At 45.2% G+C, this 25,957-nt stretch overlaps 2 long non-coding RNA genes across 4 annotated transcripts in view; one reads left to right on the top strand and one right to left on the bottom strand.

Moving 5' to 3' along the window:
• The window catches only part of LOC141572738 (uncharacterized), a 40,182-nt gene extending 35,161 nt beyond the window's left edge, over positions 1–5,021 (top strand). For all 3 annotated transcript variants that reach the window (XR_012498184.1, XR_012498186.1, XR_012498185.1), the window contains 3 exons: positions 1,126–1,212; positions 2,147–2,220; positions 4,703–5,021. This is a non-coding gene — a long non-coding RNA (uncharacterized LOC141572738). The remainder of the gene's footprint in view (positions 1–1,125; positions 1,213–2,146; positions 2,221–4,702) is intronic.
• Positions 1–25,957, bottom strand: part of LOC141572740 (uncharacterized) — a 182,998-nt gene that overhangs the window by 70,908 nt on the left and 86,133 nt on the right. The gene's annotated exons all lie outside the window — the stretch shown is intronic.

The following is a 25,957-nucleotide window of genomic DNA, read 5'->3' as shown; positions in this document are numbered from 1 at the left end:
CTGTGCTGAACATGGAACCACCATAGCAGCCCATGACTGCTGAAAGAGTTTCTCATAGCAGAGACAAATATGCTTTTCTTTTGTTTAAACTTTTGAATATAATCCTAATGAATGCACCTCGTTAGAATCCAAATACTCTGTGTCTTTCTCAGAAAGAAGAAAGATAAGGAGACAGGAAGAAAGGAGGAGACAGAGAGCCTGAGTTGTCTAATGGAAACCTTGGATTTCTCTCATATCTGGAAGAGTTCCATATATCCATAGCCTTTCCAACCTTTGAAGATCATTATAAAAAGGCAAAAAACAAAAAGAAAAATTTGTCAGCATGCATTTGAGTAGATCTCCTAATGTTAGGAGCTAGAAAAGCCTTTCTTTGGAGACCCAGGCCATTTCTAACAGTTTCCTTTGAAATCACTAATTATGCTCTAAAAGGGAAGGCATCATTGGAGCCAGAACCAGCAGCCAATTACCCACAAGAAATCACTCACTGTGTGGGCTGCCTTCTCTCTCTGTTCGCATAATTTCAAAATGTAATTTCTAGAATCATGCTAAATACTTGTAAACAGAGATTGGTTTAATTGCAAGGAAGTACAATTTCGGGATAAAAATGAGATTTGTTTCTCATTTGGTCGATAACAGAGCAGTCCTTTTTGGGTCACACTTGCAGTTCCCATCCGTCTTCCCACCCCAGTCAGGTCCCTCTGTAACTCCAATGAGAGGTGCTGACTTTAGCAGACGGTAGAGATTGCTATGGGGTGGTGGAAAGAGTATCGCACCTGTAGTCAGCAGACATGAGTTCGAATCCCAGCTCTGGCATTTACTAGGGTGTTATCATCTGCAAATAAATTAGCCTTCTTGAGCCTCAGTTTCCTCAAAAATGGGACTGGTGCACAGGGTTAGGAGGGTGAACTGGGTAATATGTGAGCATAAACTGTAAAGAGCTCTGCTGGAATGTAAGCTCTATGAGAGTTGTGGCTCAGCTTTGTTCCCTGCTGCCTTCTCCAATGTTCTGAACAGTTCCTGGAAGATCATAGGGGTGTGTATCAGTTACTATTGCCAAAAAAGTGTGGCATAACAAAAATTATAAAATGGCAATGGCTTACCCCCATCAACATTTGTTTTTCACAGGTCTGTGGAGTCTGGCTGATCTAGGCTGGGCCTGGCTGATCCCCACTAGGCTGGCTCTGCCTCTGGACTTTGGCCGGAGCAACGTAGGTGGGACAGCTCTGCTCCATGGCTTCCTCACATGCCTCTGGGGATGAAGGGCTAGTCTGGGCCCGTCCTTCTCATGATGATGGAAGAAGCACAAGAGGAAGCACAAGAATGCCTTTGTCTACTAATATCCCATTGGTCAATGGAGAAAGACACATGGCTAAGCCCAGGGCTGGGAATTTCACTGCCCATAGATCAGAAGGACACTACAAGTTACAAGGCATAGGGCACGGAGAGAGGAAAGGGTGGAGACTTGGGTCATTAATGCAATCTACCACAAGATGCAATGGGCTATTTATTGCTTGCATGAATGTACATGTTTTCTGAGTGAATGAAGACAAATGTGAGATACCCAAGGCTCTGAAAGCAAGCCCTCACCTCACCTATCAAGGCTATCTTCTTCCCATACCTGTAATCCTGTAACTAATGGGGGTGTGGGGACGGCTACATGACCTGACAAAGCCATGCAGTAAAAGAAACTCATCTACAACTTCTTCCCTCATCCCTCTTAGGGTCCCCCACCACGTTTCCTTTTTAGCCTTTCCTGTTACCTCTCTCAGCATCTAACCTACGTGATTTAGCTCATTCTTAACTGTTGCTAAGATAGCAATTGACCTAAGGCATTACCTAAAGATATTGAGCCAATTTAAGAAATGGATAACCAAGGAGGAGAGGTACATTTCTATCTCCTTTCATCACAGGGAATTGTTAGATAGTTTCCTGGGTTGAAATAAAGAATACATATGATTTAAAATGATACTAACTATTAAAAGAACTAAACACTGAAACTGTGAATGGTGGTTCCCTCAGAGGAGTTAGACTATGGATAAAGTAGATGAAGACGACATTTCCTTTATATTTTATACTTTCCTGTGCCATTGGGGGAAAAAACTATGTAACCATATGCATGTTATTTTTATAATGTATTTTTGAAAAGGTTTCAAGATGCAGTCCGTGGAACTCCCTTCTTGTATGTGTGCTTTCAAGCCCCAGAGGGATGAAGGTATAAAGGTAAGATGACAGGTATTGGCTGTCGGAGGCAAATCCTACCCTGTGGACGGTGGCTTGCCTGCCCAACTCACAAGGCCTCCATTTTAAAAAAGAAAAAGAAAGCAAGTTGTGCTTCCTCATAATAACACATAGAAGGGAGCATGAATGAAATTAATATTCTTGTCTGCTCACCTAGAAGAAAATGTCACTGAGTGAGAAAGAGGTTACTTCCAAGGCTGAATGAGCAAACTATTTAGACAGATGGGGACGTCTTGTTGTACTCCTGATTTGAGGCTTATGTCCCTTGTCTTTCCATTTCTTCCTTCACCCTCCAGGCTTCCTGGAGGCCTGGGTTTGCACGAAGAGTGTGTTTGGGAGAACATATCTTGGGAAGACACTGTCTCTTTTTAGAATTTGCAATTTGGTTTTTAAATGTTGCTGTGCAGCAGGAAGGCACAGTAGGAAAAGGCAAACGAGATGATAGATTTTTTGGAAAATGCTGTTCACAGCTCTCATCGGGGTAAGGCTTGGATGGCTCTGTTCTCAGGGCTTATTTGTGCTGCAGAGTAATAGGTGGAGAACAACAGGCCCAGAGTTTTATTTTGCTTAAAGCCTGGGCGGGGTTGTCCAGCTGCTGAGTCCATCACTAGCATCACAGCTGATCAGAAATTTGCTCATTTTCTCCTGGGGAGAAATTTGGCCCAGCCTCCCCTGAAATAAAGAGAAGGAAACAGACTCTGAAACTCCTGATTTATTCCTGGAGTTCCTTATTTATGGCCAAGACAAAACACTGATGTGTATGGATGCACTTGTGTGTATGTGCACGTACTTTAGAGTGTGTGCTGGGGTGGTTGCACTTGGGAGGAGAAAATCTTTGAGCAAAATGCCTTTTCCAAAGGAAAACATTATCTACCCTGTTCTCCGGGCGTTTGGGCCACGGAAAACAGAACACACCACAAATGAAAGCTCCAGCCCCTGATAAACTAAGACAAATGACCACATGCCTCAAAGTCGCTCCAACCTTGAGATCAGTAAAATAGGCCTGGAGTGCCAGGTGACCTTGAAGCTCACAAGCTTGGCAAAAATCTGTCAGTAACAGAGAGCCACAAGTCCTCTGGGCCTGGGTTGGGTTCAAGCTGCAAGGACTTGCCCTTCCAGACTCTATATGGGAGTAAAGAGAACTTGCTTCAGTCCAGGTCTTCTCTCTCTCTCTCTCTCTCTCTCTCTCTCTCTCTCTCTCTCTCTCTCTCTCTCTCTCTCACTTCCCCTTTGCTCCCTGTGCAGAGATTTTCAATCTATTGCAGCATCTCCCCATTAAAGTAAATAGTGCCTTCCCGAGGGCACATCTTCGATAATTCTGCAATTGTGCCATAGCCTGCTAATGCGTAATGCTGTAGTGTAACAGTCTATTAACACACAGCACTGCACATTAAAATCTCTACTGTATCACTGCAGACCTACTTAACAAAGGCAAGGTCCCCAGAAAGCACTACACCCTTGCTGAGAGTTGCTGCAACAGAACAGGGGAAATCTCTTATGACAGAAAAATGTAAGGGGGAAATGGAATAGTGATGGGCCCAATAAGAGCTCCCCTCCAGCCTCTCCCCAAGTGGGGCAGCCCCTGTGCCTGCCTGGAAAGAGCAAAATCTGCCAGTGCTATGGATTGCATCTAGAAATTCTTGGAAGTTCAATAATAAATCCCTTCAGATCAAATCTCATTACTCAGATCTTTACTTGGAAGCACTCCAGTTTCCTTTCTCTCCTTCTGAGAGAGAGACAGGGTTCAGGTAAGTTGGCCGAGCTGGGAAAATGCACCACCGGCTCCTCCCTCCATAACAGTTACCCGGTTGGAGGAATTCTTCAAACAGCTGTAAATCCTCCCATCAACATCTCCCTCCTTCAGAAACTACAATATATCCCCACATCAAAGCCTCCCATCAGCTGCCAACATAAAGAATCAATAGTTTAACAAAAGAGAAGCAACGTGAATGCTGGGTGTGTGGTGTAAATATCTGTACTGCAAATAATCCAAATATCATCTTAGAAATGGGAGACTCAAAATCCTGCTGCTCTGGCCTCTGAAGGGCCCCTCAGTGGTGTTCCCACAGGGGAGCCATCAGAACACCAGCAGTGGCTTTGCCGCAGAGTTGGAGCACACGGGGAAAGAAAGGGAAGATGGAAAGAGGAGGATGGGAATTTGAGGATGAGATGGCCAGAGCCCAAGGCCTGTGTAGAGACATAGGGGAGAGAAATGTGGACGAGACACACATCCTGAAATGCGTATCATGAGCTCTGCTAACCTCCAGGCTGCCACCCAGCCACTGTGATGGCTCCAGCTAGTAACTGTGGGGTCTTCTTCCAGATGAGGAAGAGAGTGGAGGATACCAGAATATGTCACCCCAAAATATGCCTCTTACATAAAATATTTTTGAACTGAAAGCAATTTAGAAACAAGTAAATACAGAAACAACAAAAACAACAACTCCCCTTTTTCTTTTTATAGGCAGGAAATAAATTCTCCTTTTACTGGAGACTTTTAATGAGCATAGAGAAGGCACCAGAGGAATCTGCAAACGAATCTTATTAAACTAACTCTTATCTTCCTACTTAAGGAAGATAAAGACAGCCTCGCCCTAGATGGACCATCCCCAAACCAAACCCCATTTGTCTTGTCAATTCTTCACAAATGTATTGTTTCTTTGTCTAAAAGGTATAAAAGCTTCCTGTTCTGGTTATTTCTCCAAGTCTTTACTCTCTGTACATGTGAAGGCACCATGTATATGTACAAATTCAATAAAATGTGTATTCTTTTCTCCTGGTAATCTGTCTCTGTCAGTTTAGTTTTTAGAACCAGTCAGAGACCCTAAGAAGGTGGAGGAAAACTTTCCTCCCTACAACAGATACTCTTGGAGCTTCCGTCCAGTTCTTCCAGTCCATGGTCTCCACGTAAACCTACACTGTGTGTGTGTGTGTGTGTGTGTGTGTGTGTGTGTGTGTGTTAGAAGTGAGGTGAACTTTTTACTTGGAGTTTAAATGAAATGAGATGAGTAACAGTGAAGAGAATAAGTGTGAAGTCTGCAGTGTGTGTGGCAGCGTGTTTGGAAGAGGACAAATAAAAAACCATGAGGACAAAGTCATTTCCAAAGTGACAGTGATGTTTTTCTTTGGGTTTCAGTTCAGTACAAAGGCGTGGAGAACCTGCTCGAGGACTCTGTGTCGGAGAGGGGCCCGAAGCTCCACTGAGTCCTTCAGGGGGCCAGTGGCTTTCCCACACATTGTCTCACTGAGTCCTTACAAAGACTCTTCCAAATTGGAACTGTCCGCATTTTACAGGTGGAGAAACTGAGGAAGAAAGGGGTTAAGCAATGGGGCCAAGCATACACACTAGCAAGGGGCAAAAATTAGTATTTGAATACAGTTCTTCTGATCATCTCCTTATGTTACATCATGGGTGTAGCTCAGTAAAAACACTGGGCTATAAAACAGTGAACAGCCGGTGTCTTCTCCCCCAGGCCATGCAAAATCTGGGAGATGGAGGAAGAAAATCCAGGCATGCATACTGTATAAATAAAAGAGACAAAAAAGGGCAAAAATAAGTGTTCTTCAGGAAGATGGCAGCCTTGGATTGGTCTAAAGGACCACGGCCCACCCATCCTTAGGCCTAGGGATGACCCAAATCCCCTAACAGGGTTTCCCTGGGTCCCAACAATGCCCCAGACTTCCCCACATTCCTCATCCTCAGCTCAACCAGGGCAGGAGGGCAGAGACAGCCTGGAGAGCACAGGCGGAGGGGCAGGGGAAAGAGGAGGGGGAGCCAGAAGATACCTTTGTGGTGAACTGATACATAGTTGGGCTCAGAGCTAGAGCTCCTTGCTTCTGCCCTCTCTCCACACTACAGACTGATAATGCACACAATTGTCTGTGTGTGAAGGGATGCAGGGAAGAGGTGAGAGTTACACCCATACACCTCGGGAAGGGGCTTGAAGGGAGGAATGGCTGCACCCTTATCTCTACCCCCAGCTGTGACGTGGATTGATGCTATTAAAATTCCCAGGAACCTCTGCTATCCTGTGTGTGTGTGTGTGTGTGTGTGTGTGTGTGTGTGTGTGTGTGTGTGTGTTGAAGGCGGGGTAAAGGGATGTGAAGGGAGGGAGAGGGAGAGACAGAAAGCAGCCTGGGAAATGCTTGTTGATTTCCTTCTCAAAATCGTCCATGTGGGAGGGGTGATAACTGAGGAATGAAAATGCATGATATGGGGGATTTCATGGCTGTTGCCCACGATAGGGCGAGGTAGGTGCCGTCTAAAGACCGAGGCCTAAAAGACTCTTAGTTGCTACCTTACATGCAAGAATTTAGAACCATATCTCTAAATTAGAATAATCAAATTCATGCAAAAGTCTCATCTCCTCTTTAGGTTTCCAATATGGATTTGGAGGAAAATTTAGGAATAAAAGATCTGACCTCAAGTCTTCATCAGCTGTGTGACCTTGGGAACGCCTTGTGATAACCTCTAGTCTAGATTGTTCATCATCAGCTTCACAGTGTTGTCATTAAAAAAACAAGACAGTGTAGGTGAAGGCAGCTTGCCCACTGTGAAATGCTGTAAGAAAACTTTATTTATGACGACCAAAGTTCAGCCTGGAGGGGCTCAAAACACCAAAGGTCACTTTAAATGGATGTTGCCACCTTGCCCAAGCCACTCTTGCTTCCTCCCATCTGACCTCACAGGGGTCTGGCACGTGGTCCAGGTGTCCTTAGATGCCCTCAGCAACTTTCATGGAGCTCTGCCAGGGGAAAGCCAATGAACTTACTCCCCAGAGACTGACAAGTAGCCAAAAAAGGGACCCTGAAAACCCCGTCCCATAATGAGTGCTTTGTCAACATGTCCCACTCAGGCAGGAGGCCTGGAGAAGAAATTGCAGGGCTGTGTTATTGTTCCTCTGGCCAAGCAAGGTGGATAGACCATGGAACCTTTTTATAGGAGACGCTCATTCCCTCTTTGCCAAGGAGAGGGGCCCGGTCCTGTCCTTGTCCCAGGAAATGGGATGCTCAGCTTGACATCATCCATTTCCCTCACTCCAAAGATGCACAAACACTGTATCCTTAGGACTAGCTGGAGAGACAGCACATCAGCAGGGGCCACCCCCTAGAGCTCCATGGGCCTTTTTTTGGCAAGTAGGTTGGGGTATAGACCAGCATTCCCCATCACCAATCATGATGAGTGGTTTTATAAACACTCCTCTCTATGAGTGACCACCTATGTGCCTCTTGAGTACTTAATTCCCCACAACGGACATGGTAACCCCCTGGTTCCCGCTTCCCTTATTGCTCTCTGCCCCTAGCTTCCTAAGGTACAAAATACACAGGCATAACCAGCGCTATCTCTCCACCCTTTCCCTCTGGGAACACTCAGTATGCCCTTTAGACTTGGTTCCACACCCCTCAGAGGCCCTCCTTTGTGGTTTTCCTTATTCTTCTACTAAAACCGATTTCATGGAAAGAAAAGGACATTACCCACTGTACTGGGACGTACAGACTCTATGTTCCTTCTCTGATTTCCTTACCAAAGCTTCCACCTCTCCCTCCTTCCCCCCTCCTTCTCTCTCTCTCCCTCTCTGTCTCGCTCTCATTCTCTCTCTCTAAAGACAATATAATCAATGAAAAGACTTAGAAAAAAAATGAACTGCCGCGTGCATAAGGAGTCTTGAGTTGGACTTTTCAGCTGCATTGCTTCTCTCATGGCTGTTTACTTGAATTTGCCTTTGAAAGATGGGGCTGTGTCAATAGCAGCCAGTCATCCCATTAGCCAAGGTGACAGGCAGAGCCCACACATGTAGATGGTGCACAAGTGAGGCCATATTTTCTCCTCTCCTGCTTTAGACTGTCTGGAATTCCACTCGGGCTGCTGGGAAGCACAGATCAGCTCTGCGGCCGGTATCCGGTAAATAACATCTCCGATACATGAACCGCGGAAACTCTGCTCTCCTGCCAGGAAATGAAGACAGCAGAGGAGGCGCCCTGAATGTGCGAGGAACGATGTTTGTTTCCATTTCACTGCCTCTAGGTGTTGTGTTTGTGGATTTAGGGACGGAGGGACCACACTAGAATGGGCTAGGTGTTGAGTTGGCCCAGCCACGTGGCCAGGGAAGGCAAAAAACGTCCCATGAACCTTATGTGTCTCCATGCTCATGTGAACTTAAAGCCCAACATGCACCACACTGAGTTCATCATCTTCCCTCCAAAGCCTGTTCCTCCTCTGGTGGTTCTTCTCTCCACCTATGGCACCGTCATCCACCCCGTCTCAACTGAGTGTCGGGAACTTGCGTCACCCTTGACTTCCCTCTTCTTTATCCTCACATCCCATCACCAAACCTTGTCAAATTAATTTTATAAGATGATAGTATCTCTGGAATCATCTCTCCTCCCACCTTCCCTTCTCCGTCGCAGTCCAAGCACCTGTCACATATTACCTGGATGACTGTAAAGGCCTTGTTTTTGCTCACCTCCCACCCATTCCTGACCCTAGAGCAAATTTAAGTTTTTAAAAAAATACACTACAAATCGATCCTGCTGAAAAGTCCTTGAATGTCTTGCCATTGCCCTTTAAGTTCGAGCCCCAAGGTCCTCAACCAAAGTCTCCCAGGTCTTCTCAGTACATTGCTGCCCTCCTTACCTGCCTGTCACCACTCCCTGCTCCTTTCAGCCTTTCACTGTCTCCACGTGTGATTCAGAGCCCTTGAAGTGTTCCCTCTGCCTGGGAAGGCCTTCCTCAAAGCCATTCCCCTTCAAAGTACCCCTCAAGCTTGGTGCTAGGTATTTATCTTATTTTTGTATTTCTTACTTGATTCTCTGCTCCATGGAAGAAGGAGCTATGTCTATTTTAGTTACCGCTGCATCCTTACCACCCAACATAGTGCCTGGCATCTAATAGATGCTCAAAAAAATTGTGTGTGTATCTACATGTATGTATACATACACATATATGCACATATACACTTGACCCTTAAACAACATGGATTTGAACTGCAAGTGTCCACTTATATGAGGATCCGTGTACCTACGCAGTTCAAACTCATGTTGTTCAAGGGTCAGTCATACATTGAATCAAGGAGATTTTGGTAAAACTACTTTGGAATTATGAAGACTATATAATACTGGTGGTTTTTAGTTCTGCTTTCCAGCTCAGAACGAGCAGGATAGAATATTCTATTACCATGTGGACTTTAGTGGAACTTATTTATATCTGTGTGTTAAGGCTTCCAGGTATTTGCATCTTAAGCTTTTTACTTATACCTGCAGAATGAAGGGATTTGTGCTTCTTTAAAGGAATTTCAGGCAATAGCCACCAGGTGGGTTCATTAAGGAGGCCACAGTACATTCTCATTCCTATTTTTATTTCTTTTTTTGTAGTTTAGAAACTGAAAAATAAAGAGACAAGCAGCCAAGGCCAAAGAAAGAAAGTGGGGAACTACACTCTGGCTTTGGAGCTCTGCTCTCATCCCCTGTAAAGGGATTAACCCCAGGTTCACCATCTGGGGGGGCGGCTCCTGGCCTGCGGGGCAGGCAGCTCTGTGGGGAGAGAAGCGCCAGGGCTACCCTCAGACATCCCGAGGTCAAAGCCTCTATTAACCCTGGGACTTTGTAGAGCCACTCAGTTTGTGCCTCAGTTTCCCCGTTTGTAAACCAGAGATGAAATCCCTGACCTCACGGGATCAGTGTGAGGATTAAAGGAGATAAAGTGTATTAGGAAACATGTTGTGAGATATAAATAGAAATTAAAGGTGACATGATGACACCACTCAACTAAACTTCCTAAGTACAAAAAGGAGGTCTGCAATTTATTTACCGTGAGCTGCCCCCACCTACGTAGCTCTGTGCACATAATCATCTATCAGCCCCTTCAAGACCATTGCTGAGCATCTGTCTCTCTCTCCTTACTCCAGGGGACTGTAAACTCATCGTGCATCTCTAATAACAGGCAGTGGTAGACACCCAGTATGCTTTGGGTAAATGTTTGCTGAATGAATATAGGGCAGGAAGAAAGAAGGAGGTAGGTCTGAAGGAAAAGGTCAGTGTGTGTGGGGAGGGGGGTGGCTAGATCCTGAGGGAAATTTACATTTTCTTAGAAGTCAGGGAGAATAACTAAAGGATCCAAATAAACTGGGGTGCCTCCTCCTAACTCCCTTGGCTCAAACCCCAACTGCTAGAACTCTCCTGGATGGGGGCCAGCACTTCAGGGGTGGGGAGGGAGTGATTATTTGTCTAGTCTTCATTCAGTTGCAGTGGCCTCTCCTTGGGGGGCCCTGCTGAGCTGCTAGGAACTGTGGTATAAGAAGCATGCCCAGATTTCCAGATTTGGGAACCTTTTAAGAGATGCATGCCCTGGTCTCGCACCCAAACAAAGGCGATAGAGCCAAAATACCACGACATGTTTCTTCCCCATCCCCAAAAGAAACTGAACATCTCATCATCCATTACTTATCTGTTAAGCCCCTGCTTTGTGCTGTAGCAGGTGCTGGAGTGATGTAAAGCGATCACACCCTTTGCCGGTCTCAAACAGGGGATGCATGACTTCTCTTCCATGGAGTAAACCAGAGGGGAAGGGACAATGACACAGGTCCTGACTTGGGAAAGAACACAGACCTTTCCACCTGACAAGTTGGGTAGTGCCCGCCCCCCGCCCCCAGACTGCCCGCCCCCCCGCCCCCAGACTGCCCTCACATCACCCTTGGCCTGTGGAAATCAAAGGTATATCATGCCAGGAACCCAGGGCACTCCACTGAACTCTCTACCTTGCTGGGAAATCGCAAATTTCTAAACAAGATGTTGGCTATGCTGCAAACTTTGGGAACTACTCAATATCTTTCTGCAGTAATCCTTTTAGAGCCGACAAAGAGACTGCATTCCTTTAAGATCAAAAATAATATTTTTAAAGGGAAATGTCTCTCTCTTGTGACCTGAAATTAGGTCCCCATTGGGCTGGAATGGAGCCCATTTGTCAGTGCTACTTGAGGCCCAAGAGGTGACGATCTAGCTATATTTCCAGGGTCAGGGAAGAATGGTCTGAGGATACCTCTTCCCCAAGAGCCGCCTCTTCCTAACGTGCCATCCAAGTTTTGGGTGGTGCAGTTGGAGGCAGAGCGAGAATGTCCCTGCACTGGATGGCTGAGTGTCCTTCAGCCAATAGAAGAGCACTTTGGGGCAGATGGAGCAGCCACAGAGGAAGACGGTAATTCCTCCACTGGTCCTGTGTCCCATATGGAAAGTCTCCTGCTCTTCAGCTATTTCCGCACACAAAGCAAGAGGCTCTTTGTGATTTGAAAAGGCTGCGCCAGAGAGGCAGTGTTGACTGAGAGCCGTCTCTGTCGGAGCCCCTTTCTCAATACATTAACAAGCAGGGCCTGCCGAGGGTCCCCAGTTCTGGCAGAGCCCCCTCAAGCTCCATTTCTGGATGTGCTACGGCCAACTAGCTTCCTACAAGGAACCCCTCCCTTCCCAAAACTGGCCGGTAGCATGATTGCCAGGCCTTTCTTCCTAGGCCTTGGGGGAAAGAACCAAAGGAAGCTGCCCCTGCTCATGCCTGCGGTATTTCTGAACAAAGAGCCCTGTGTGAGCTGCAACAACATGGCTCTGGATTCCCAGCATGGGCACTGCTCGGCGTGTCGGGCCAGAGGGCCCGCAGCACGGCCGAGGGCGTGCTTTGGAACACAGATTGCTGCTGAGCCTTTGGGGCAGTGCCCGTCATGGGGCTGGGCCTGATTCTGGCAGCCTGACATTCGGCTGTCAACAGCTTGCAGGCCTGTTGGCTGCATGGCCAACATCCTGGATGGTGATCTGACCAGAGTCCCAGTTTCTCTTTGCCTATCGGAACTCTAGTCTCGGGGTGCCAGGCATGAGATGACTGCATCTGGACCCCTGAGATGTTCCTTGTTGTGGATCAGCCATTCAGGGAGCTCAGAAAGTGCTGCTGGAAACTTCTTTAGAGCCCTCTGCTTACTGCCCTTCGTCCAGACTCCAAAGTGGAGCTTCGTTATCCACGGAAAGATGCATCTAAATGTTAAATATACTGTCTTGAAAAAGGACTGAAATCATTCACTAGATTCTGAAAAGGTAAGAAAAATTGATGGCCTCCTCCTTTATTTTCTAAACAACCCTCCTCCCACAATAATAATCAGTGGCATCGTTGTGGGACCCAGTCTAAAGGGCACTGTCCCAGGGAGCTGATGCATTTTTTATATTTTCCCCTTTCATCCAGATGCAATATTTTGGTGTAAGCAATATGCAAAAGGAACATGGATTGGTCAGTGTTAACATTTGCTGTTCACTTGTGTCTCACACTCAGTAATATCCTAAGCAGGGAAGTATGTCCTTCTTTAATCACATCTGTGCATCCTTCCAGCTTTCTTGTGTCCTTGCTTCACCTGATGCCTCCATCTTCTCCCCACTTATCAGGCGTCTCCTGCCCTCTCTTCCTGCAGTCTCCTACCTGGACCTAGTGGCTCATCAGGTCTCACCAGATCCCCCAGCACCCCTCAACACTCACCAAAAAATCTTAGCTTTCATGCATGGCAGCCCCCACTGCCTTTGCCTTAGCTGTATCTTTGGGACTGAGAACTCCTGGAGGAAATCCTGTACAGGCTGGGCCACCACAAGTTCATGGCCCCAACCCCTGCTGGGCCCTCAGTGCTGCTGCCCACCTCACCTTTACCTGTTCTCTGAGATCTCCTCCTCTGCGACCTAGGTGACCACTCCAAGTGTTCTAACACTCGCCTATTCAACCTTTACTCTCATACTCAGCAAATAAACTTGTCTCCAACTTCAGGGCCATCAGGCTTACTCTCCTTCTACTTCCCACCCCCTTTTTACAAACAGCTCCTCATCCAAACGCACCCTCACCTTCTGTCTCAGAGGTGTGTCCCCCCTTCTGTGCCCTTTACTCTCGATGCCCACTGGCAGACTTTGATAGTTATCCCTTGTTTCATTTTTATGAAATTTCTTCCATCTCCCATTTAGCTTCTAAATAAAGGGAGAAGAAGTAGGGAGGTATGATGCATTCAGCAAGGTAGGGAAGGTGGAGAAGAGGTGGTTTATTGGAGAAATTGCCCCTGATTGTTGTTATGGAAAACAGCATAGTAAGCTCCTTTACTTCCTGATGGGGACATGTCCCGATAAACTTGTCTTAAGTTGAAAATATCCTAAGTTTGAAATGCATTCAATACTACACTATAGAGCATCAACTGTTTACCTTCGTGATCACCATGGCCCATTATCATGAGGGAGTATTGTATTGCATATTACTAGCTCGGGAAAAGATCAAAACTCAAAGTATCGTTTCTACTGAACGGGCATTGCTTTTGCACCACTGTAAAACCAGAAAATCGTAAGTCAAACCATTATAAATCAGGGACCATCTGTATACTCAAGTCTCATGCCCCAGGTCTTCCTCTAGTTACTTCTCAACCTCCTTTCTCCCGCTCTCTTCTAAACTTCTTGCTGTTGCCACTCCACTCCTTCCCCTTCTCCTCTCCCATCACCAAGTCCTCCCAAGTTTCTCTGAAACTTCCCCTTTCTCTCCCTACTTTACCTACTACCACTCTCTCGCCTGGCCCTATACAACAGCCTCGTAGGTGTTTGCCCTGTTTGCAGCCCTTCCCATCTTCCACCTAGCTTCCAGAATGATCCATTTGAAAGGCAAAACTGGACTTGTCAAGCCCTTGCTTAAAATCCTTCCAATGTTTCTCTGTGGTCTGAACTCTCTGCAGAATGTACAAAGCCCTCTAACCAGAGCTGCTGTCCTTCTCTGCAGCCTCGCACTTGCCGCTCCAGCAGCACCAAATCGCCAGCTCTTTCTCTTGCTTCCCCCTTGCCTTGGAGTGCCCTGTCTGCCTCCTCCTCTGCTGCCCACTCATCTCTCCACTTGGCTGATCTTACTCATCCCTTAAGACCAAATGAGTCACCTTTCTCCATTCCTCCTCACAAACATCTTGTATTGCTCCCATAATACCCTGAGCCTATTCCACTGTTAGAGGCTGAATTCTGTCCCCAAAATTGACAGTTGAAGTCCTAACCCCCACTACCTCGGAATATGATCTTATTTGGAAACAGGGTCATTAGAGATGTAATTAGTTCAGATGAGGTCCGAGTGGAGTCAAGTGAGGCTCTAATCCAATATAACTCATGTCCTTATAAAAAGGGGCAATTTGGACACAGACACACCAAAGGAGAAGGTCATGGGAAAATGAAGACAGAGATTGGGATGATGTTTCTACGAGCCAAGGGATGCCAAAGAGTGATAGCAAACCACCAGAAGCTAGAGGAGAGACCTAGAACACACCTTTTCTTACATCCTTCAGAAAGAACCAGCCCTGCCAACACCTGGCTCTCACACGTCTAGCCCACAGCACTGTGAGATGACAGATTTCTGTTGTTCAGGCCATCCTGTTGCTGGTACCTTGTTACGGCAAGTTATGGCGGCCCTAGGAAACTAAGACATTCACCATTGCCTTGTTATATTGTATTGTCACTACCTGCATATGTCCCCCTCTCCCCGCTGTGAACTACCTAAGGGCAAGAAATGTCTTATTCATCCTTGTATCCCCAGTGCCAAAAACAGTGTCTAAAACATAAAAGACTCAAGTATTTGATGACCGAACTAATGAAAGCACAACATTCCCCAAAAGTTAGACAAGCCAGCAGACTAAGAAGCTTAACTGATTTACTGCCCCTCGGCTCCCTAAGTTTCATTTTTTTCCCTATGGATTATTGCTGAATCTGTCCATGTTTTCCTGTTCCTCGTGGGTGGGTGTGCTGTTGGTTTTCCGGTTGGATTTTCAGATGAATGTTCTACCTATTTCTGCCCATTTCGTGCCAATAGCTACAGGTCCTGCTGTACCGCTTTCTGTCAAGGTTCCAGCTCTCACTAGGTTCTGGCCACCCCGCACTGTCCCCTGGTCCCTTCAGGCCTAGGGATGGGTAAGACATCTCACTGTAGCTAATACCAGGACTTCATTCTTTACTGTCCCCTTAATTCTGCCCGCTCTTCTGTAAATACTTTCATCATTCAACTCTGGCAAGCCCTATGTTTCCTGATGGGACCCTGAAGAATAGAGTTAACAGGCAGGTGAGTGGGGACTGTGATGAGAACCATGGTGCAAAAAGAATCACTAGGTTTTTTTAAAAAAGTAATCCTTCTGATGCCCTCCTGAGTATGTTTTCAAAGCACCACATACCTGTTTTTACATAAAGCCTGCTAGTTGATCTTATTTATACATTTGGCTAAATATAGAAAATGTTTAGTTTAATTTGACATTTTATTGAATACCTGCAATTTTCCAGGCACAGTGATGGGCACATTGGGAGTCCGAAGAGGATGATATTGTTTCTGCTCAAGAAGACCCAGAGGTGGCCAAGACATGGAAACAACCAAAGTGTCCTTCAATAGATGACTGGATAAAGAAGATGTGGTATATATATACAATGGAATGTTATTCTGCCGTAAGAAAGGATGAAATAGTACCATTTGCAATAACATGGATGGATCTTGAGATTATTATGCTAAATGAAATAAGTCAGACAGAAAAAGTCGAGAACCATATGATTTCACTGACATGTGGTATATAAAACTGAAAGCAACAAAGGAACAAGACAAACAAATGAGAAACAAAAACTCATAGACACAGACAATAGTTTAGTGGTTACCAGAGGGTAAGGGGGTGGGGTATGGGAGATGAGGGTAAGGGGGATCAAATATATGGTGATGGAAGGAGAACTGACTCTGGGTGGTGAACATACAATGTGGTATATAGATGATGTCATACAGAATTATACACCTGAAACCTATGTAACTTTCTTAACAATTGTCACCCCAGTAAACTATAATTAAAAAAAAAAAAAAAAAAAAAAGAAGACCCAGTGTTTAGTGAGGGAGACAGAAACATCATTGACAGAGTGCGGGGCTATGGGAGAACCAAGGAGGGCACCTGGGAGGGCATGGGCCTTGGGCCAGATCCCACAACTGAAGAAACACTGAAATGTGGATTATCTCTTCAATATAGACATTTTAGAGCAACACTGGTCCTTCTACTTCAGTTCTTTTCCATAGAATCATCTTCAGGTATTTTTCATCAGAGAGATGGCTTCTGACAGCCAAATACACACAAGATGATCATGTAACGTGTTTATGGGGGTGTCAAAATTCCACCTTATATTTTCTCTTTTCCTAACATTATAGATCCCTTGAGTTGGCAAAGACTTTAAATAATCACCTACCCCAACAATTCCCAATTCTGGATAATCATGAGAGTGCCTTTTTAAAAATACAGGTTCCTGAGTCTCATAGCTGTCTACTGAATCAAAATCTGAGGAGAGGAGAGGGAACAGAGGGAGAGGGAGACCTGGAGATCAGGCGTTTTGCTTTTTAAAACGCTTGTAGTGATTCTCATGTTCAGTCTGGTTGCAAACCATTGCTCTGGATTAGCTCTTACTTACAGTTAACTGTAATTTAGACAGTTAACTGTAAGTTTTTCCAAATGTGGTTCGTTAGCCATCTGAGTGTGTCATCCTGGCAGAAGGATAAATGTAATGATCAATGGGATACAATTGAGAGTCCAAAAGTAAACCTTTACATTTATGGTCAATTGACTTCCTACAAGAGTGTCAAGGCCATTCAATGGGTGAAACAATAACCTTTCAACCAGTGGTGCTGGGACAGCTGGATATCCACATGTGCAAAAAATGAGATTGGACGCTTACATCACACTATATACAAACGTTAATTCAAAATGGATCACTGACTGAAAAGTAAGAGCTAAAACTATAAAACTCTTAGAAAAAAACTATGCATAAATTTTTGTGACCTTGAACTAGGCAGTAGTTTCTTAGATATGACACCAAATGCAAAATAGATAAATTGGACTTTATCAAAAGTAAAAACTTGTGCGTCAAAAGGCTATCAAGGGAATGAAAAGATAACTCACAGAGTGGGAGAAAATATGTGCAAATCATATATCTGATAAGGGATTGATCGCCACAGTATATTAAAAACTCCAACAAAATACCCAAATAACCCAATTTAAAAATGGGCAAAGCACTTGAATAGACTTTTCTCCAAAGAAACACAAATGCTCAATAAGCACATAAAAAGATGTTCAACATCACTAGTCATTAGGGACACGCAAGCGCACAAAGCGCAATCTATCACTCCACGCCCTCTGGGATGCTATAATTAAAAAGATGGACAATAACAAGTGTTGGTGAGGATGTAGGGAAATTGAAACCCTCAGAAATTGCTGGTGGGAATGTAAAATGGTCCAGCTGCCGTGGAAAATAATTTTGGCACTTCCCTATGACCTAGCAATTTGACTCTCTTGGGTATATACCCATGAGAATTAGAAACATCCATACAAAAATGTGTACACAAATGCTCATGTCAACATTATCCATAATAGCCCAAAAGTGGAAACAATCCGAATGACCATCAACTGATGAATGAATGAACAAAATAATAAATTCATTATTATATAATGAATATAATTCAGCCATAAAAAGGAATGAAATACTGATACTTGCTAGAATATGGCTAAACCTTGAAAACATTATGCTAAATGAAAGAAGCCAGTCACAAATCACATAGCGTATGATTCTATTAATAGAAAATATTCAAAATAGGCAAATCCATAGAGGCCAAAAAGGAGTTTAATGTTTACCAGGGACTTGGGGCAGAGCTGAACAGGGAGTGACTGCTAATGAATATTGATTTCCTTTGGGGGGTGATAAATGTTCTGATTTAATTTAGATAGTGGTGGTGATTACACAACTTTGTGAATATACTAAAAAACCACTGCATTGTACAGTGTAAAAGGGTAAATCTTATGATATGTCAATTATATCTCAGTTTAAGAAAAAAATTACCTGATCACTTGGGTCCTGGGAATTTGCATTTGAAACAAGCTCCCAAAATGATTCTGTGGCCCACTGAGACTTGAAAACTGCAGTATCTCATTTGTATCACTTTATCTCCTGAAAATTGGAAGCTTTAAAGTGTCTTAAAAAACAAAACAAACAAAAAGCAAAAATCAGACCACCTAGGGCATAGTAAGTGACCCTTCATTGAACAAATATTTAACTGCTGCCTGCTACGCAGCAGGTAGCACGCTGAGCTCAATGAGCGAGTCACACACCCTGCCATATAAGACTTTAGAGTCTGGGAGGGATGGAGGCATGCAAACAGTTACAGTACAAAAAAGGCAACAGTGACATCTGCTTTCATGGACGTTTGTACCGAGAAGGACAAGGTCAATATGAAGCCCAAGAGTCAAACCGGAGGCAATATTTGAGGGGAAGCGCAAGATGTGGGTACCCAGAAAGGTGGAAGAGAGTGGGAAAGAGTGACAGGGAGGCCCTTCTGGCAGAAGAACAGAGAGTATAAAAGGCACAGCGGTTTGGCAGAGCTTGGTGAATTAAAACAACGGTAGCAGGTTGAAACAAATGCCCACAGGAAAAGAGGCAGAAGAGGAAGCGGAGAGTTACAGCTTATTGTGCAGGGAGGAGCCACGGGAGAATTTAGAAAAGCAGGATACAGTCCTAGTTTGGGAAGATCAGTTCTTATGGCAGATGGGAGATTGGGGCAGAGGGAACAGGGGGCTGTGAGGCTGGTGGGAAAAAGGCTTTGTCTGAAATGCTGAAGGTCCAAACTGGGGCGGTAGAAGGGAAAGGGGGAGAGAGATTGATTTCCTACTTGTTTAAGAAAGATGGACTGCACTGCAGGAGGTTTAGCAGCATCCCACACCTCTACCCACTAGATGCTAGGAGCATCTCCCCAGCTGCGAAAAACAAATATATCTCCAGAAATTGCCTGCAATGCAAAATCTGGAGGACAAAATCTGCTCCAGTTGAGAATCACTGGTCTAAATTACGTGAACCCCACAATGCGATAGGGTTACATCTCCCTCAAGGAGAACCATTCATGCAAGATGCTTTTGTGTGCCTAGATGAGAGGAAGCTGGGGCTCCACTGAGCTCACAGATCTGGTGGTGTGGCCATTTTTGTGCTTCTTTGCTAACAAATGTCTGAGATGTGGTCTGATTGTGAGGTGGTTGGGGAGTAGACCCATAGCCCTACCTTCTTCTAACAGTTGGGAGATATCATTAGCTACCAAATAGGTGGTAGTTGTGAACAACCAACCTGACTTAGGTCAGTTTGCCACCGAGTTGTCCAAGGTGATTTGCTGTTTACTAGCTGGAAGAGTGATGCTGTTCCCTAAAACAGAGGATGTCCAGGAGATTTTTCATGGCCCAGGGCAAAAGGAAACGGTAGCAGAGCTAGACCGGGAACTTTTAGAATGCACACAATGGAATTCTTCTGGGTTTCTCAAGTGCTTGGTATATAGGAATTCTCACCGCCCAGACTCATGGGCCTGTGATTCTCCCAGCACGGCCCAAGCATAGTTCCTCCCAGCTTCGAGGCCAAGCAGATCTCCTCAACAAAGAGTTCCACCTTGATGGCCATGGCCCCCAGGTAAGAGTCACAGAATATCTGAAAGGGGAAAGGAGCTTAGAGAGATCTCACCTGTCATTGTTCACAACAGTTCTGTGCCCCACGTCAGCACTAGGTCTGGAAACCATCCCCACCTCTCTGCCCTCTGCCAATACCCTGGTCCCAGCCACCACCATCTTCCACCTGGACGCCTGCAATAGCCCGCTAATGAGTGTTCTAGTGTCCTCCTTCCTCCCCTATTCACGAGTCCCCACACAGCCTCTGCAATGATTATTCATAAGTAGATCCATGTTGTCATCTCCTGACGAAATCCCTTCAATGGCCTCCCCTTTCATTTAGAATAATTCCAGTCTTTACTCGGTTTATAAATTCTGCAAATTCTGCCTCCCAACATATCCAACCCTTTCCTCTCCGTTAAACTCCAGCCACACTGGCTTCTTTTGGTTTCTGAAATGTGTTGGGATCTCTCCCATCTGTGGGCCTGGGACTTTTGTGGTCCCTTTTCCAGGAGGGCCTTTCTCCAGGTTTTTCCACGACTACCTCCCTTTTCACCCACCAGGCTCCGCTCAGATGATACCCGCTGACAGGCCTCACTTGCTTTCCCTTTTGGGGGAATATCCTGGTATCCCCACCTTCACTGCCACATCCCCTTCTTATGCCTTTGTTGCCACTTTCACCGTAGTAAGTCATCTTATTTGTTTGTGGATTGCTTGCTCCTTCCTCTAATTGAGAGGAAGGGGTTGCCCAGACCTTGCTTAGCATTAAATCGCAGGGGCTTGTTCCAGGTGGTTAGTTGATATTGAGTGAAGAGGCGAGTAAACTTAGGGTTTGTGTCACAGTAAATTCATGTGACTTGTCACATAGGCAGTGATGGCCAAGACAAGATCTCTCTGTATCTTTGTCTTCACTAGAAATTAAGTACTTTGTCTTTACTGACACTGTGAAGGCCTCCTTGTAGGTGTCTCGTCATTTTGGAGCCTCCCACCCATCCCCCTGCCCCACCAAAAAAGTGGAAATGTCCTTGCTTAAAGCAGACCCTGGGGCTTTCAGCTAGACTTCTCAAAGCGTTTGCTTCTGCTTCTGTGGTTCTCCTCTTCTTTCCCTCCCTCCCTCCTTCCCTCCCTCCCTCTCATCCTCTTTCTCTAGCTTGTTCCTGAAAAGTTGTGTGTTAACTGGATAGCTTAACACTGAATCCTTCTTCCTATGATCTTACAGAGTGGTTTCAAAAGCCTGGTGATTCAGTTCTAAAGGCTCTGACTGGCTGCCCGTTAGCTTTTGGCCTCTTTGTAAAATGATTAATGATCTGTAAACAAACACTTACATAGAATGGTTAAAGTACCCTCTATTTAGAGGCCCCTTGTGGTGAATCCTTTTTGTAAATGGAAGAAGTGTCTGGTTTATCTCCTCTGTAAATATGGATTTTCCTATTTTGGAAGCTGTGTTGGTTATACCTGCCCCATTTATATGAATCCAACACATGCTGCTACCACCCCTCTCTCCTTTCACCCGATCATCTCACCTAGTCATGCACACACCTTAATTGAGCCCCTACAACATGCCACAGAGATAAACGAAACAGCCCCTGTTCTCAGTGATGCCCCATTTGGCAGGGCAAATGGACATGATAATGACCACGATACGGTGTGATTTAAGGAGAGCTCTTAGCTAAGCCCCAGATTAGGGTGCATGTTCAGGAATGTCCCTGAGCTGTTTGGGGGAAGATGGGTGGCAGGGAGCCAAGCAGATGGAAAGCGAGTCGCCAGGAAAGGCCAAGGACCACTGTGTTCAAAGGCACATTGTGAGAGTGGCTTTTCAGAACGACTGCAGCCCGTGCGGACGAGGAGCACTGAAGGGCGGAGGCTGGAGGCTAAGCAGCTCCACACAACCACACAGAGGACGTGGAGTCCATTCTTAAGGGGACGGATTGACGGCTGTTCCAGGGGACACACAGGAGGCCACGGACAGACCTGCACTGTTAAAGGATTGCTTAGGCAGCCCTTGTGGGGAGTGGATGGAAAGAGGGGTCGGCTCGGCAGCAGGGAGACCTCTCAAAGGACATTGTCTTAGACTCTTTGGGCCGCTATAACTAAACACTGTAAGAGAGGTGAGTTATACATCACAAACATTGGTTTCTCAAGTTCTGGAAGCTGGCCTATTCAGATCAAGGTGCCATCAGATTTGGTGTCTGATGAGGGCCCACTTCCTCACTGATGGATGTCTTCTCGATGTAAGCCACTACTCACAGGTATCTAATCATTTTGGCGTCCCCATCCAACCCTTTGCCCCCAGAAGAGTAGAGATGTCTTTGTTTAAAGGCAGATCCTGGATCATTTAGCTAGACTTCTCAAAATTGCTTCTCCTCGTTACTGTGGGTCTCCTCTTCTTGCTCTCCCTTTCTCACTCCCTCCCTCTCTCTCCTTTTTTCTCTCTGGCTTATTCCTGAAAAGTTACATGTGTCCCAGGGAGGGAGGGACAAACCAGCTTTCTGAAGTTACTTTTATATGGGCTCTAATCCCATTCATGAGGGCAGAGCCCTCATGAGCTAGTCACCTCCAGTTGATAAAACATACATTGGGGTTTAGGATGTCAACATATGCACTTGGGGGAGACAAACATTCAGATCATGGCAGACATCAAAGTTCTCTAGGTGAGAAATAAGGAGGCTTTCAGCCAGAGATTTGTATCCTTAGACACAGTGGCACCTAGGGAGGGGGGTCCCCATTGGGCTCTGCAGAATCTAGAAACGCTTTTGTAAAAAATGTGTTTGCATGCACCTCTTCCTGAGAAGAGGACCCATAGCTTTTATCAAATTTGCAAAGGGATCCATGACTCTGAGCCAAGGCCAAGGCCGTGGCAGTGAGGATGGAGAAATCAAATGCGATAGGAAAGAGATTTAGAAAGATTCACTGAGAGGTGTGACAGATGGGATGTGGGTAGAGAGGAGAGGGAGGGGATGAAGCCAAGCCCAGGCTTCTGGCTTGGGCCATGATTAGGGAAATTGCATATCTTTTACCTAGAATCCCGGTGAAAGCACCATTTGGGGGCAGGGGGTAGGAAAGGAGGAGGAAATCAATCATTCATTTATTTATCAATTATTTATTGATTTCTTACTCTGTCTCAAGTACTGCTAGGTGCTGAGGATTCGGCGAAATAAAGAAACATATTCTAGTGTGCGTAAACAGACAACAATCACAGTCATGTCAGGGGATGATAACTGCTTTGAAGAAAAGTAATGCAGGGAAAGGGGAGAGAGAGTGATGGGGTGCTATTTTTGATCGCCTGGTCAGAGAAGCTTCTGTGGGCAGCTGATAGTTCAGCAGAAACCTGAGTAAGGTGAGAGAAGTCTGGGGCTATCTGCTCTCGGGCCATAAAATTTCAGATGGAGGGAACAATCAGGACAGGCACCCTGTGATAAGTGCCTCCTTGGCTTCTTGGAGGAACGAACAGCAAGGAAGCCAGCGGGGCTTGAGCAGAGTGAGTGGTGAGGAGAATCCAGATGATGAGGTAGAGGACGGGGCTAGAGGTTAGATCCTTTAGACCCCAGGACCTGGAAGACCATAGCAATAATTACAGACGTTTTCTAAATGCACCAGGAAACCACTGGAGAGCACTAAGTAGGGAAAAAGACCCCACTTCAGTGTGGGACATGCTGAGTTTGAAAGGGTGCATGAGACACACAGGTGGAAGGGTACTGCAGGCCTTGGATATGAACCCGCACAGGCTGAGGATTCAGGATATATTTGTGAGAATCGGCACCATATATATATAGGTGGCAGTGGAAATCATGGATGTGGCCAGGTTTGCCTTGGAATGTTGTGGATTCTGATGAGAAGGGGAGAACCTGAGGAAACCAGCAGTTAAGGGGTAGAGAGAAGAGAAGGAATTTATGAAGAAGCTTGAAACACAGGGGCAAGAGAGGGAAGAGAAGAAGTAGGGAAGAGGGTGTCATCACTGTAACTGGCAAGAATTTTGAAGGTCAATAGTCTCAGACGCTGCAGAGCAAGTAAAATTAGGCCCAATGGATATGCTTTGCATTTCTCAGTCTGTAAGATAATGCAGAGGGATTGGAAGTGGGAAGATTACAGTGAGCTAAGTAATAAATGAGCAGTGGTGACTCAGTGTAGACATCATCCCAAATTTATAGGGCTGGCCCAGACACTTAATGTCTACACTTTATGGGCCATGCACATTGGGCTAATGGCCAAGCTGTGGGCTCGGTTATCAGGAGGACAAAACCAAAATATCTCATGCCAAGGGGTGGACAGATCAGGAGGCTGTGGTCACGGGCTCTGTGTAGACGGAGGAGGAAGCAAAACCGGGAAGATTCTGATAAAGGGGAGCCGATGGCAGAGCAAGGGTCCGAAGCTCCTGATAAGCTGGAAGTGTAGGTAAAGTGGGTGTAACAGGATGGGGGGGATGGAAGATTGGGGGACTGAGGTCCAAAGAGATATTGGAGTTATTGATTTGAAAGGCAACTTAGAGAAAAGTTGAGGGTGTGTTTTTAGGAGAAAATAGGCAGAGTGGAGCAGAGGTAAAGTTCATTGGCCTCAAGGAGAGAAAAAATAATTCTGTTAATGTAGGCTAACGACGGGGAAGGCTAGTAGATGACAACCTATGGAAAGATGGTTTGCCTAAACCATTTAGTGGGTCCTCAGCATTGTAAAAAATGGAATGAAATAAAATTAAATAGAAATATCAGAGTGACCTATTCTGAATTTTTTAAAAATGTTTTAAAATACTTGTTTTAATTGTGTGTGTGTGTGTGTGTGTGTGTGTGTGTGTGTGTGTGTACTGGGTCAAAATGTAAAATGTATTTCTTATTGTGTGCAATGATAAAAAAAAAAAATGAAGCTGAGATGACATGAGGTCAGAAGCAGAGTTTTTGCAGGAAGGTAGAAGAATATAGAAGGTGAAACAAGAAGCTTCAGCCTGAGTCAGAGCCACACAGAGCCCAGGAGACAGGAGCAGTGCAGTGGCAGACCCACAAGAGTAGTGGGTACTTGGTTTAGACGTGCCAATAAAGGAAGCCATTCCTCCGAGGCCCAGAAGCTCTGAGAATTGAGCTCTCCCAGAACAAGGTATGATTATTACAAATGGTATTACTTGGGGATGTAGGATCGAGTCACAGTATCCAGGAATCATAACACCAAAGCAATCAATCCAATACTTCCATTTTCAGAAAAAAGCAAGGTCGGACTTAAATTTAGTTTTGTCAAAACACGGCAAAATCTACCAATTCAGCACTATGAATGCTGCCTTCGTTTCTTAGAGGCTTCATCTTTAAACTCTTGTGTAAGTAGAGAGGGTAAATGTTGATTTTTCCCTCTTAGTGTAAATTTCATTTGACTTTTCCCTCTTAGAGGCCTTCCTGTGATCATTTCTGCCCATTTTTCTCCTGCCTATTTCCTTCCTGTGCTGTGTGGAAATTTGCCTGTGGTACCAGGAACCTGTGGATGAAAGACTTGGGTTGAGTGACAAGAATGAAGGCAAAGAAGAACAGGTCTTTGATTTTCAAACACAGCAGGGAGTGTCCCTGGTGTCTGCACATGGCCTGTGTGTCAGCGCCTGATCATTGCTCTGAATCAGCAAAAATTTCCATTTCCTTCTGAGCAAACAGAGATGGGTTTCCCAGTCTCCTTTGCCATTAGGTGTGACCATGTGACTAAATGTTAACCAATGGCGTGTGGCAACTGGATATCCGTGTTCAAATACAGTTTGCTTTGGAGTGGAAACAAATTGGTGATTTCATTTTCTCTTTCCACAGAGGCTTAGTGTATTTCATGTTTTGAAAATACGCTTTCTTCGTTGTTTTCACTTTAAATTGCATTTTAATTTTCTCACCATCACTGAAAAAGCAAGCAGTGGCATGCTCCCCGCTTTCCCACCCCACTGAAGTCTAGATCAATGATACCTATCCGGCAGTTACTCAGGAAATGTTGCCCAGCTGATTGCTAATTTTGCTTTAAGAAATTACTTTTCCTCACTTTTGGAAGTACTCATCTTCATTTACAACTGAGACAAGGTCAGTGTTAGTGGAAATCCCCAGTGATGGTGAAAAATAACAACAGTTCCCAAGCATTGGGCATTGCAACATGCCAGGCAGTGTGCTACACATTTTATATACATTATTCCTATGTAATAATAATCCCACAAGGTAGCTATTAATTAGTACATTATTTCAGTGATTTTGAAACAGAACCTGATAATAGCGACAGGACTTATCAGGGTCACACAGCTAGTCATTCGTTGGAGCCAAGATTTTAAA

Source organism: Rhinolophus sinicus, linkage group LG07 (assembly GCF_036562045.2).
Source record: "Rhinolophus sinicus isolate RSC01 linkage group LG07, ASM3656204v1, whole genome shotgun sequence".
NCBI classification, from domain to species: Eukaryota; Metazoa; Chordata; class Mammalia; order Chiroptera; family Rhinolophidae; genus Rhinolophus; species Rhinolophus sinicus.
Note: the sequence above shows the minus strand (reverse complement) of the source record. Positions and strands in the feature narration are given on the sequence as shown.